Source organism: Olea europaea, chromosome 11 (assembly GCF_002742605.1).
Source record: "Olea europaea var. sylvestris chromosome 11, O_europaea_v1, whole genome shotgun sequence".
NCBI classification, from domain to species: domain Eukaryota; kingdom Viridiplantae; phylum Streptophyta; class Magnoliopsida; order Lamiales; family Oleaceae; genus Olea; species Olea europaea.
In genome coordinates, this window is record NC_036247.1 from 6,212,112 (window position 1) to 6,226,763 (window position 14,652).

The window sequence follows — 14,652 nt, forward strand, 5'->3', positions numbered from 1 at the left end:
TTAAAAAGTAACATGATACGTCACTTTTTAACAAAAATGTGATATTTATATTTTTAATAAAGGTTGTATGTACAATCTATCGGCACAACAATTCAAGTCATTTTGTGACTTTTATATTCATTGTCTTGTCCCAATTTACTTCCATAGCGAATTAAGACATTAATTTTATCCATATCTACAAAAATACAAATACAAATGAGATTGTGTGAGGCTTTTTTAAAAAAATGGCAGCTTATGTCACTTTTAATTTCCAGCAAATAACTTTTATGCAAAATTACAAATAAAGTTTTACATCATGTCACTTTTTAATGTAAAATAAGGTTTGAATTCCTATATTTAATTTTTTATTAAAAAAAAAACCACATGTATACAACTATTTAATTGCTCCAAATAAATTTAAATGAGATATATTGCCACCTTTTCAGATAAACCCTATTTGGGAGTGATTTTGAGAATTAATTTTTTGACCGTTATGAGAAAAGTGGGGTCCACCCGTGAAAGAAGAAGTCAAATATGACGGCTGGAATAGTGAAATAACGGTCAAAAAATCAATTTTTTGGAAAGAAAAATCGCTCCCAAACATGCCTATAGAATGTCAAATTTTACATTCTCAATTTTATAAACATCTTATATGCATCACTAGAATTGATTTAAAGTTGATTTTTCATATATATTAACTCAATCAATTTCTCTCTCAAGTGTCTAAGAGGAAAGTCATTTGTTACAGCATAGAAATGAAACTAAACCAAAATAAGCAGGACTTTTAACTACAATAAATAATAATAATAATAATAATGCTAGATTTTGAGAACTAATTGAGTAAAAGATTTGAAATGAAACATAAAAACCTGTGATTTTTGGTTGTTTATTTATATATATATGAGGAAAAAGCTTTGAAGAAAAGGTAATTGAAACAACCTTGATTTGGTTTGTGTTTGATTTGTGCAAAATTTCCCCTTTTGAACTTCGATTTTCCTTGACTTTTCTAGTTTAGAAGGGTTGAAAAGTTCTTTATGCCGATTGGCTTTGGTTTTGCACTATAAAAATTTATGCGATGAGTTAAATATTTGTCTATTAACTAGGCCCTTGTTTGATACCCATTGTTCCAAAAATACATTTTTCTTTCCTTTTTTTTTTCAATCACATATTCCTCAATAAAATAATATTACACGCAAAACAAAATTTTTTCCTTATTTTTTAATCATACATTTTTCATGAATCAACTATTTCAAAATACATTCTTACTATAAAAATAGGCAATAAACAGGCTCTAAGTTTGTTATGATATTTCAAAATGACCCCAAAAGCAAGGGTACTTGTGGAAACACCTTAATATTTTTCAAGGCTTATCATTTAAGTCAAATTTTTACCTTTATTCTTTCAAAAATCAAGTATATACAATACCCCATCCAACATCACCTGATTCACCTCGCATCAACCCCACCTATCTTTATTCTTTCAAAATTTGAATATTTAATTTATATTTTTGGGCTCCATTAAAATGAGATTTGGAGGGAAAATATATTTTAAAATAATGATTTTTTTGGGGAATGATGGCTATAAAATAAGAAAAAAGTATTATATTATTTTATAGAAAAATGTATGGTTGAAATGAGTTTTGAAAAAATGTAGTCCAAACAAGGGGCTAAAAAATTGTTGAACCAAATATTTTGGAATTTAATTAATTCAAAAGTTCCAGAATTTACTTTTTTTCAATTTTTTATGTTGTTTCCAAAAATATAATAATTTAACGATATATTTTCTTTTTTATTGTGATATGTCCTTAAATTAATAGCTTGTGTTATAAAAAAGTAGTCACGTGCAACATTTTGACTTTCACCCGTATTAAAACATTAAAAATCTACTCTATTGATTCCAGTTTGTTAAGAAAGTGCAAACTACAAATGCACACATCACTTTTAATTAATATAGTAGATTTAATTCCAAATTGTCATTGCCTCGATAAATGCTCACTCAAGATTTCACAACTTTAATTACTTTAATTCTCACAATAAAAAGAAACATTCTTACAATAAAAAGAAACACACAATTAAATTTATAAATTGAAATAAGGAAATTAACTAAAAATCTACAAAATAGGAAAACACAAACATTTGGAAATTTTGGTGGAAAATGATGTTGGGATTCATGGTTTAGTTTAACAACCGCCTAATTAATTTATCCACGAGCCAATTAATAAATTACTCATTTACGATACTTTTAGATTCGAATTTTCAATTTTAGTTACTTGAATGATATTAACCATAATTGATTAACTTACTATATCTCAGTATCAATTAAAATCAAACAACTACATAAATCTTTGTGAAAAATAGATCAATGGATCACCTAGGGTTAGGGGTGTATCTTTATCCCCTACACAAATTTAGGGTATTTACTATTTGGTCTAAAATGTGCAATCTTCTCTCGAACAATGTATAAATCACTAAACTCAATTAATTTATGGCCAAATAAATGAAAGGCATTCAACACAAATAATAAATACATAGGAAAATAAGCATTTTAATATTAAAAGGTAAATATTAAAATTAATTAAGGTTAGGTCAACTTCAACTATGTATCCCAACAAAATACTTAGCTCATATTATATAAACAATAAAATACATTGCAAATATAAGACAATAATGAAGAAAATACAAGAATGTACATAAAATTATTTTTGAATTTGGATTCTTGATGGCTTGATCTTGATTTTTCCCAAGTGTTTCTCCAAATGTGTTCCTTTTGTACTCTTAGTTTTGCCTCCAATTTTACAAGCAAAATTAGAAGAAGAAGAAGAAGAAGAGAAAATGAAAAGGAACTAAGGAAGAAGAACTCCTAGGAAGCTGCTCGTTTTCTATATTTAAACCCCATGAAATTATCCCCAAATTACAGCCTTAAATCCCTAGAATAATTGTAAAACAACCCTCAAAATTTAAAGACAGAACAAAAAGAGATCTCCAAGAATTTATTATTATCAAAGGCAGCGCCAAGGAGCCTAGCCTCTATCTAAAAAAAAACCAAGAAATGGTTTCCTTTTGCAGCAGTCTCCAAAATAATTGCACGCCAGGTCCCTCAACTTTTGATACTGTACAATATGGTCCTCAGATTGACTTTTATATCAATTTTTCCCTCCACAAATTGTATCCCAAATGTCCTCAACTTCCGACGCCAGTGCACTTTGGTCCCCAACTCACAATTTTGGTCATTTCCCCTCCTTTTTGCATTGTTCTATTACCAATAACAACAATAATTACATAATTGTGAGTAAAAATTCGCTCATTTAATTAATATTTAAGTTTATTTATATATTAAATAAGTGTGCAAAAACATACTTATCAAAATACTCCAAACTCAAGTTATTGCTCGTCCCAAGGAAGATTATCTACAACACAATCAAACAAACGTGATAATGATCAACACGTTAAGTAGCTTATCAAAAATATGTAAGAGCATAACATTGTATAATCAATTCACAAATTGCTTCAAACAATACTAACAAAAACCATTTAAGCTTATTCAATGTTCGATCGGTATATGTGCATAGTCATTTTCAGTTATCATCTAAATTAAGAAAAGTTGTCAAGGCAGAAAAATTTTCAAATTGGCTCCAACCTGATCCTTTGTGGTCAAATATGTCCTTTCCCACTTGTGAGATTTACACTCTTTGAATAACTATTCATTTTCTTTCCCCAGGTGTAAATCTATAGGGTGCTCTCAATTCATTCATTTTTTTTAATGCTCTAATTCAGTTGGGTCTAATCAACAATCTCAACATCTAGTCATGTAATGATTTTTCATTAATGAGTGCTTCCATATTCAAGTTTATACTAAATAATTCAAATTCACTAGTTATCTAAGTCCAAACATCAAATAAAATTGCACAATAACATTTTTGTTTTTTAAATCTCGTGTTTTACCTCACTCCCTTAAACTTTCTTTTTGACTCTCGTAGTGAGCTTTAGGTTAATAACTCCCCGATTGTTTAGACCAAAGAGTACCGAGTTTTGGGTACGATTATAAATTATCTACTGCATATGTATTTTATCACCGCTTGAGATTCGATAATTAGGTACGATTATAAATGATCGTTTTACCTTTCTAATTATTTTCACTGACTTAAGTATTATTTCTTCAACGATCCTGTGAGCTAATTATAAATGTCGAAATTTAGTCATCGCTAAACACTAAGTTCAGATTTTAACCGTTCAACATAAAATATTTAAGTAGTCACTCTACCTATTTTTCGGGGTGACAGTTCCTGACACGAATTCACATTTTCTACTTCGCTCATTCTCAAATTCCTAACTCGTCAAGATATTTGATCAATCAAATTGATCTCACCCATTGATGGATCAAAAAACTATTAAAATCACGAAAATGTATATATAACATTGTCAAAGAATTTAGATGAAATACACAGCGATCAAGTGAGATTTAATTATTCGCACGATCATGATATTGAATTAAAATTAAATTTGACCCGTGGTGTTTTCAATACACTTCAAGTGTACTAATGTCACATTTAACTATTTATGTGATAAAGAAAAATTACAAACTTGAATAGTGAATCGATCAACACTATAACCTTTCAGTACTAGGTGTCAACCCTTATACATTGGTTATGAACAAATTATCTATGATCGGAATATAAGCTATGTCTCATTGTACTCTTCAATGCAAGTACCCAACTTATATTATCATAAGTGATCACAAGTACTTTAATTCGCATGCTCAATAATAAATAAAAACACAATTTACTTGTTATACATTATTATTTTATCGTAGTAAAATATACTATATTGGCACACAAACCAACAACTTGTACATAAGGAGTTATAAAAACTTTTGAAGATAGATGAGATGTCAAGAAAAGATGTAGAAGCTTTTTTTGAATAAATTGTGATCAGGTGTATCTTACCACATCATGAGTATGTGTACCAATAGCTAAATGATGTACATGTAACACTATCTCAATTAATATGACATTGTCTAGGCTATTAATTCGATAAACCAGGAAATGCAAGAAAAGCGCCTGTTAGTAACAACATAAATAGGTTAAGGAAGTTGTGTTATCCCTCACAAACTGTTACGCATATTAGCTCGTAGACATCAACGACAAGGGAAACACACAATGAATATAATCTAACGTAACAAATACATCATATACTGATCCCCCAGTAAACTCGTTCAAAGAAATATAATACTTTCGGTAGTACTTGGTGACTAAAGTCATCGCTATCCAAGTTTACCACCCAAAAAACAAAAACATTCGACTCGTTTAAAGTTTAAAGCCTATTGCGCGAAAAAAATGAAAACGCTCCCTTGCACAAAATATATTACTTAGCTTGCATGGCTTTTGATAACATCAAGCCCCATCTCAGTTGGATTGGTTGCTTGTAGTTTGACCTGAATTCCATTAAGTTTCATCTTAAACTTGTCCTTTTAGCTTGCATAAATCATCTTTCTTCTCACCCTTGAGGTATCAGGAGACCTTGAATAGCCAAAAAAACATGTCACTAAACCACGATTAATGAAAGTATAATGCATTTTTTTGAAATGTAAAAGTGCAAGTCCCTTCGGGGACATCCAATAAAATCGGAACGATACAGAGAAGATTAGCATGGAATGACACGCAAAAATCGAGAAATGGTCTTAATTTTTACCTATCAAAATAAAAAGTGAAAGTGCAATATTTTATGAGACGACAAATCATCTCGACCCTTTTACCATGAGACCTTACATAACAATAGAAAAAGTCAACAAACCACGAGGTCATGAGAAGTGTAATGCATTTGATTGAAATACAAAAGAACAATATATTGTGCAAGCATAATAGCATATTTTAATTGGGTAAGAGCGTAATGCCAATTACCAAGATATGAAGAAAATCATGCTTTTCTGACAATTCTCCTTCGTTACGAAGTCAAAATCATATACAGCATAGCGACATTGATCCATAGGAAGACTTGCAGTGAAGTCCTCGTAGCTCTAAGTCAGCTCGCCAACTTTTTCAACAATGACCTGCTTCTGTTTCTCCTCTATCATGAAGAAAATGAAGCGATGGGTCCTTTTTGCCTTCAATTCCAAGAACTTCAACTTGCATTCGTCATGCACAGCCATCTCAAATGCGGCGTTAGCCTAAAAATAAGATCAAATATTGAAAATCATAAACTCACGTGGATTTCATAAATTTAAAGTCACGAAACAATGTAATCTTAAAGTTAGTTAAAATAATCCATATCATTACTCAAAACAATGATATTATAATACAGTATTCTAACCAGGGAAAACTTATTTAGCAGAAAAAGAAACAAACATAGCCCAAAGGATTGGTGGTAATTTAGTCAAATTGCTAAATAGCAAAAAATGGTAGCAGATTAAAAGTTAACTACAGATGGGGTTGGGCATTGCTATCTTTTCCATATTTAATTCGCTCTTGTTTGAGCTACATTATTTTCATAAAAATGTATTTTTAAATAGTGTAATCATGAAAAATGTGTTGGAGACAACTTATAAAAAGGGCTATGTAAATGTCGATTTTTGATATATTTGTTTGACCAGTTTTAACCCGCAAAAGCGTGATCAAAACACAATTTATATGTATGGAAATTTGGACAGAGTTCCGGTATAACGATTACACAAAATAAGGACTAAGAAGGAATAGAAATAGAGAATAATCCAATGTGAGACATTATCTCTTTTCTTAAGACAAATTGTCCCGCTGCGGTGCTCACGGTGAATGACACTTATTTCACAATATACAATGGATTCACAACTTGTGGTAGCAGCACTTCAAATCACAAGAAACCGACAAACTTTTGACATAATTTTCCCTCTACAAAGGAAATGTATGAAAATGCTATGGAATTAGAAAGGAGATAATTGCAAGATGAGAATGAATGCTCAATGCAATTGGTGTACCCAAAATCATGTCTATAAGGTCCTATTTATAGAAGTAGAAATTGTGCAAATGAAGTAGTGTGGGCCAAGACATGCATCCTTTCGAAATGTTGCAACACCTGGCCAAAATCTGCATGCTTTCGAAAAGTTACAACACTTCATTTCTTCCAACTTTGGTTCGCAATTTCTCATTCATCCGGAATTTGTTTCGAAATTCCAAATATATCAAGACGATCTACTCGACGAATGGAATAAGTTGGTCTATTTACTTTTGTAATTTGACCATCGAACCAAGTCCGAATATTTGGTCGAAATTGACACATAGTCACACCTTTTCATTTTCCAATTTTTGGTTAATTATTTGAACCAATTCCTACAATCTCCGACATGAATAGAAATTCAGGTATACATATACAAATGCGATGATATGATACATCAGGGATGGTGACTTCTGGCCTTGAACCTCCCTTAGTGAAATACTATCGGACTTACTCGGCTAATTGATGAACCATAGGTCTTGAACCACTCATCCTTTGGTGTAAGTCAAGACAACAGTACTCACACAGATATCTTCTCTATTCTGCACTTAGTTCTCATAACTTGGTTCATTTTGACCTTGAATCCTTCTTGGTTTCATAAGTGTTTAGAGAATTCAAACCTTAAACAATTTTTATCGAAGCGGCCCCACTTCACACTTACAAAGGTGAACTCCTATTAAGAGTATTCTACCCTACTCCACTTGACTTAATCAAGATATATGAATCATTAAAAGATAATCTTAACCTCTATCTACTCTGCAGAAAGCACTTTAGTATCATAGGAATGAGTTAGGAATTATAATTTCCTAAGTGTTTTATAAAATTTTCACAACTTAATTGTCTCTTTGAACCAAGAATTTGGGATCTCCAGTCAACAAGGTAGGGTTACAATTGCAAAAACTCTTACATAGTAGGCTTTAACCTCATTCCTTTTGATAGGCAACGCACTTGATCTCTATGCAAACTTTTCGTAAGTGGATTCGCAATATTCTACTTTGATTTCACATAATCAATGGAGATAACGTCATTTGAGATCAGTTGTTTAATGGTGTTGTGTCTACGAAAAATATGTCTAGACTTACCATTATACATGCTTTTCCAAGCCCTTCTAATTGCTGATTGACTATCACAATGTATACTTATCGTAGGTACTGGCTTGGGTCAACATGGAACATCTTCTAAGAAATTTCGAAGCCATTCTACTTCTTCTCCAACTGTGTCCAAAGCAATAAATTCAAATTTCATCGTTGATCGAGCTATGCACGTTTGCGTTGTTGATTTTCAAAATATAGTAGCTCCACCAATGGTGAATACATAACCACTAGTGGACTTGAAATCCTTCACATTAATATTCAATTCGCATCACAATATCCTTCTAGTACCGTAGGATATTTTGTGAAGTGTAATCTATAGGTTAAGGCATACTTCAACTACCTTAGAACCCTCGTCAAAGTCTTCCAATGATCACGATTTGGATTACTTATAAATCTACTAAGTTTATTCACCGCAAAAGCAATATCGGTCGAGTGCAATTTGTGATATATATAAGACTATCAATTATTTATGAGTACCTTAGTTGTGATATGTTTTCTCCCGTATTTTTGACGAAGTGCATACTCGGATCAAGAGTAGTTCTCACAGGACTTTCCTCAAATACGTCAAACTTCTTAAGTACTTTTTCTATGTAGTGAGATTGTGAAAGTACGCTTCCATCCTGCGTTCTAGAGATTTTAATCCCTGGGATTACATGTGTCACGCCCATATCTTTCATATTGAAATGCTTTGTTAGCATCTTTTTTGTGTTAAGCAATATTTCGTGACTATTGCCCATTATTAACATGTTGTTCACATATAGACATACAAGTACATAGGCATTTTGTGTATGTTTAATATATACACATTTGTCACATTCGTTGATCTTGAATCCATTTGATAACATTATTTTGTCAAACTTTTGGTGCCATTGTTTAGGAGCATGTTTTAATTTATACAAGAACTTAACAAGTTTACACACTTTGTGTTTTTGGTTAGGAGAAACGAATCCTTCAGGTTGCTCTATGTAAATCTCCTCTTCTAACTCACCGTTTAGGAATACTGTTTTTACATCCATTTGATGAATTTCAAGATTGTGTATTCCCGCAATTGCAATTAACAACCTTATCGACGTGATTCTAGTCATGGGTGAGTAGGTATCAAAAAAGTCAAGTCTTTCTTTTTGCCTATGTCGTTTAGCAACCAATCTAGCCTTATATTTATCAATGGATCTGTCAGGTTTCAATTTCTTTTTGAATATCTATTTGCATTCTAAAGGCTTGTTACCGGGAGGTAAATCAAACAACTCCGACGTATAGTTTTGCATTATAGAATCTATCTCATTATTGATAGCTTTTTTTCAATGCTATGCTTACGGTGTAAACATTGCTTCATTGAAAGTTTTTGGATTATCCTCTACCATATAGGTTAGAAAACTTAGGCCAAACGTTTTGGAAGTCCTAGCCCTTTTATTATGCTTTGGTTCTTCCTCATTTGAAGTTCCATTGGTAGTTTCATATGTTCTTTTGTTAGAACTCGTATTTTCCTTATTTTTGTAAAGAAAAATATTTTCAAAGAATGTCGCATTCCTTAATTCAATTATGGTCCCTTCGTGCACGTCTTGTATTTTAGATTTGTGTACAATAAATCGATATGCACTACTATTATTGGCGTATCCAAAAAATATGCAATCTATCGTTTTAGGATTGATTTTCACTTGTTTAGGCTTAGGTACCTTAACCTTAACTACACACCCCCACACTTTCAAGTATTGGTAGGATGGAGGATGGGCTTTCCATAATTCATATGGTGTCTCTTCCATTTTCTTAAGGGGTATTTTATTAAGAAAACTATTTGCCGTTAAAATAACCTCCCCCACATGTTTTGTGGTAAACCCAAACTTATTAACATGGCATTCATCATTTCTTTAAGTGTTCAATTTTTGCGTTCTGCAACACTATTTAATTGAGGAGAGTAAGATGTCGTTGTTTGATGAACAATTCCATGTTCAAAACAAAAGTCTTCAAACGGAGCCCTATATTTACCTCCTCTATCACTACGAATATTCTTTATTCGTTTTTCAAGTTGTGTTTCAATTTCAGCCTTATAGGTTTTGAATGCATCTAAAGTTTCATCTTTACTTCTCAAAAGAACGACATAGCAAAACTTTGTACAATGATCAATAAATGTCACAAAATATTTCTTACCACCTCGAATTTGTATAAATTTTAGATCGTATATATCGCTATAGATCAATTCAAGAGGGGTTGTGTTCATTTGCATTGAATGGAACGGTGTTTTAGCCAATTTTGCTTCTAACACATATTTCACACTTATGATTAGGATTGATTTTATGTACCGGAACTATTGATTCATTAATTTTCGCAATGATTTGTAATTCATATGTCCTAATCGACTATGTCACAAATATGAAGGCTCAAGCAAGTAAACGGAATTTATAGTCTTATTCATAACAACTTGTTTCGGTACAATGGTAAGAACGTTCAACTTGAACATTTCATCACACATGTATCATTTCCCTACAAACATCTCATTCTTAGACAATACAAATTTATCGAATACAAATACAAGTTTAAAACCATTCTTACTAAGTAGAGACCCGGACACTAAATTCTTACGTATATCCGGCACATGTAGGACATTGTTGAGGATGAGTTCTTTCCCGGATGTCATTTTCAAAGTGACTTTGTCTTGTCCTTCAACTTTGGAACTGGCAGAATTTCCCATGTATAGTTGTTCCCCATTTAATTCTTGATAGTTGGAGAACATTGCCTTGTCCGCACACATATGGCGGGTAGCGTCGGTGTCAATCCACCATTTTCTAGTATTTCCAATCATGTTGCATTCGGACACTACTGCAGATAAACTCATTTCTTGCAGTCCATCGGATAGAGTGTTATTTGCAATCACGTGGGCTTGAGAATTCTTCTTTGTCTTTCGACATTCACTTGAATGATGTCCAGCCTTGATATAGTTGTAACAATTTCCTTTGAACTTCTTAACCTTCTTGGAATTGTCTCTTTGCGGTGCATAATTATGAGCTTTTCGTTTCTTGTTTGTTGCCTTTGGTTCCATTTCAACAAAATTTGCACCATCTTGATCAACCGGCCTTCGTTTGATTTTTCGAATACAAATACAAGTTTAAAACCATTCTTACTAAGTAGAGACCCGGACACTAAATTCTTACGTATATCCGGCACATGTAGGACATTGTTGAGGACGAGTTCTTTCCCGGATGTCATTTTCAAAGTGACTTTGTCTTGTCCTTCAACTTTGGAACTGGCAGAATTTCCCATGTATAGTTGTTCCCCATTTAATTCTTGATAGTTGGAGAACATTGCCTTGTCCACACACATATGGCGGGTAGCGTCGGTGTCAATCCACCATTTTCTAGTATTTCCAATCATGTTGCATTCGGACACTACTGCAGATAAACTCATTTCTTGCAGTCCATCGGATAGAGTGTTATTTGCAATCACGTGGGCTTGAGAATTCTTCTTTGTCTTTCGACATTCACTTGAATGATGTCCAGCCTTGACATAGTTGTAACAATTCCCTTTGAACTTCTTAACCTTCTTGGAATTGTCTCTTTGCGGTGCATAATTATGAGCTTTTCGTTTCTTGTTTGTTGCCTTTGGTTTCATTTCAACAAAATTTGCACCATCTTGATCAACCGACCTTCGTTTGATTTTTCGATTGTCTCTTCAATCCTCAATCGCATAATCAATTCTTCTAAATTCATTTTCTTGCGTTTTTGTTTGAGTTAATTTTTGAAATCTCTCCATACATGAGGGAGTTTTTTAATAATGGCAGTCACTTGGAATGATTCACTCAATTTCATTTTCATAGCATGGATGTCGTGCAACAAGACTTGAATCTCTTGCACTTGGCTAATCACGATTTTGGAATCCACCATCTTGTAGTCCAAAAATTTGCCGACAATGAGCTTCTTTATTCCGGCATCCTTGGTCTTGTACTTTATCTCCAAAGAATCCCTTAATTCCTTGGTTGATTTTTTTGAACTATACACCCCATATAGTATATTATCCAATCCGTTTAGGATATAGTTCTTGCATAGGAAGTCCGAGTGTTTCCATGTATTCAAAGCAATAATTGATTCACGATTATTTTTCCCTTCTTGTACAGTCGGTGTAGTTTCCTTTAGAAATTTAGCCAAATTAAGAGTGGTGAAATAAAACAACATCTTTTGTTGCCACCTCTTGAAATCTACTCGTACAAATTTTTTCGACTTTTCCCCATGTGGGATAGTAGTATTATGCAACAGTATGGCCATGGGTGGCACCACATTATTGAAACCATTTTGACTTGACGAAATTTTGATGGTAGTCAATTCTGTTACACAAACAAAAGTTCAACAAAATGATGATAATATCGGTGGAGGAATAGTTCACAAAGCATTATTCAAATAAAGTAATGGTTGTCCACAACCAACCACAAAGACACAAAAATTTGTCTTAAATTTGTTGAAGACGACTTATAAAAAGGGCTATGTAAGGGTTGATTTTTTATATATTTGTTTGACCAATTTTAACTCGCAAGAGCGTGATCAAAACACAATTTATATGTATGAAAATTTGGACAGAATTCCGGTATAACGATTACGCAAAACAAAGATTAAGAAGTAGCATAAATAGAGAATAATCTAAGGCGAGATGTTATCTCTTTCCTTAAGATAAATTGCTCCGCTACGGTGCTCACGGTGAATGACACTTGTCTCTCAAGATACAATGGATTCACAACTTGTGGTAGCAGCACTTTAAACCACAAGAAACCGACGAACTTTTGACAGAATTTTCCTTCTACAAAGGAAATGCATGAAAATACTATGGAATTGAAAGGAGAGAATTGCAAGAGGAGAATGAATGCTCAATGCAATTAGTGTACCCAAAATCATGTCTATAGGGTACTATTTATAGATGTAGAAATGGTTCAAATAAAGTAGTGTGGGCCAAAACATGCATCCTTTCGAAAAGTTGCAAAACTTGGCCAAAACCTGCATTCTTTCGAAAAGTGGCAATACTTCATTTCTTCCAATTTTGATCCACAATTTCTCATTCATCCGAAATTGATTTCGAGATTCCAAATATACCACGACAATACACTCGACGAGTAGAATAAGTTGGTCTATTTACTTTTGTAATTTGATCATTGGATCAAGTCTGAATATTTAGTCGAAGTTGATACGTAGTCACACTTTTTCATTTTTCACTTTTACACACCTTTTTATTTTTCGATTTTTGGTTAATTATTTGAACCAATTCCTACAAAATGTGTGATTAAAAATTAAAGAAAAGTTTTGAATTTGCGTATAACATTATTTTATTGAAAATGTGTGATTGAAATGATGTCAAAACAAGGTTTAAGAATACATTTTTTCAGATAATGTGGATCAAATAGTGTTTTAATACATGGTACCCACAAAGTGATAATAACTTGAAAAAGAGCGAAATTTCCCATTTCGATATTCAACCTCATTCCTATAACAAATTTCTTAGACATTAACCGAATTAAAATCAGCATTACAAAGAAAACATCAAAAGCTGCATCATGTTGAATGATAAGATAAATAAATGTGCAGGCTCAGGTTGGTAGCGAGGAAAAAAAATCTAGAAAGAACACAGAGCACTGCTCAATTTTAATTAAGTACAAAATAGAACAGATCAAAATTCACCAATGGTATTAGAAAAAAATTTAATCAACAAAATCGTGTATAGACGACAAGACCCATCAGATCAATCAAATCTGTATACACTAAGTACTGAGCGAAGCTCAATAAGACAATAACGCTTGCCAATAATTTTTCCCAAATCAAGCAAAAATGAATCAGAATTCTAAACATTCTGAATACATTGATCAAATACCCAATAACGACTCAAAAATATATGATAGATCTGATAACAAGTGAGTAAATAAACGAAACGGTATTAACAACAAAATTTGCACATACCATTTCAAATGACACCAAAATATAGTTTCAAAATTTAGATCAAGCACAGATCAAACCATTGCTAGAAACTTAGACCCCGTTTGACCCCCATTTTGGGGGAATGAAAATGGATGAAATAGTATTTTTTTTAAATGATTGGTCAAAAAAGAAGAAAAAGTTTTCGACTTACGTATAATATTATTTTATGAAATATTATGTGGTTGAAAATAGAAGAGAGAAAAATAGAATGAAATGAAAATTAATGGAGGTCAAACGAGGCATAATTAGAATAAAACTGAAAACCCTAAAAAGTTAATATGATGGAAAAGTCAAATAAAAAAGCTTAGAACTCACATTTTATGGTGTACTCTTTAGTGTGGAGTAATGTGAACACGATAACACACAGAAAGGCAGAGAGATTATTCGACGAGTCCTCCACTAATGTAAGCCTCCCTTTATCAGAGGCCCTTTCAAAGAGTTTTGATAAGGTGTAACTCGAGCATACAGCTATATCACGCGAGTGGGTGTCAAAAGTCAACGAGGTAACACACGTAAATGTTGAGATTCTTGGATTGCGGCAAGAGCACCAACTTGTTGGCGCGGCTCAAGCCAACTTTGCCCATAGCAGGCAACTTGTTTTCCCTTTTTGTGTCTTATCATTTTTCGTCTATCAAATTATTGCTAATCGTTTCAATTATCCGAGCAGAAGTA

At 32.6% G+C, this 14,652-nt stretch overlaps 1 pseudogene; it reads right to left on the reverse strand.

Annotated features, from left to right (window-relative positions):
- Positions 1-5,343: 5,343 nt before the first annotated feature.
- LOC111404863 lies at positions 5,344-6,135 on the reverse strand (annotated as a pseudogene).
- Between the last annotated feature and the right edge of the window lie 8,517 nt (positions 6,136-14,652).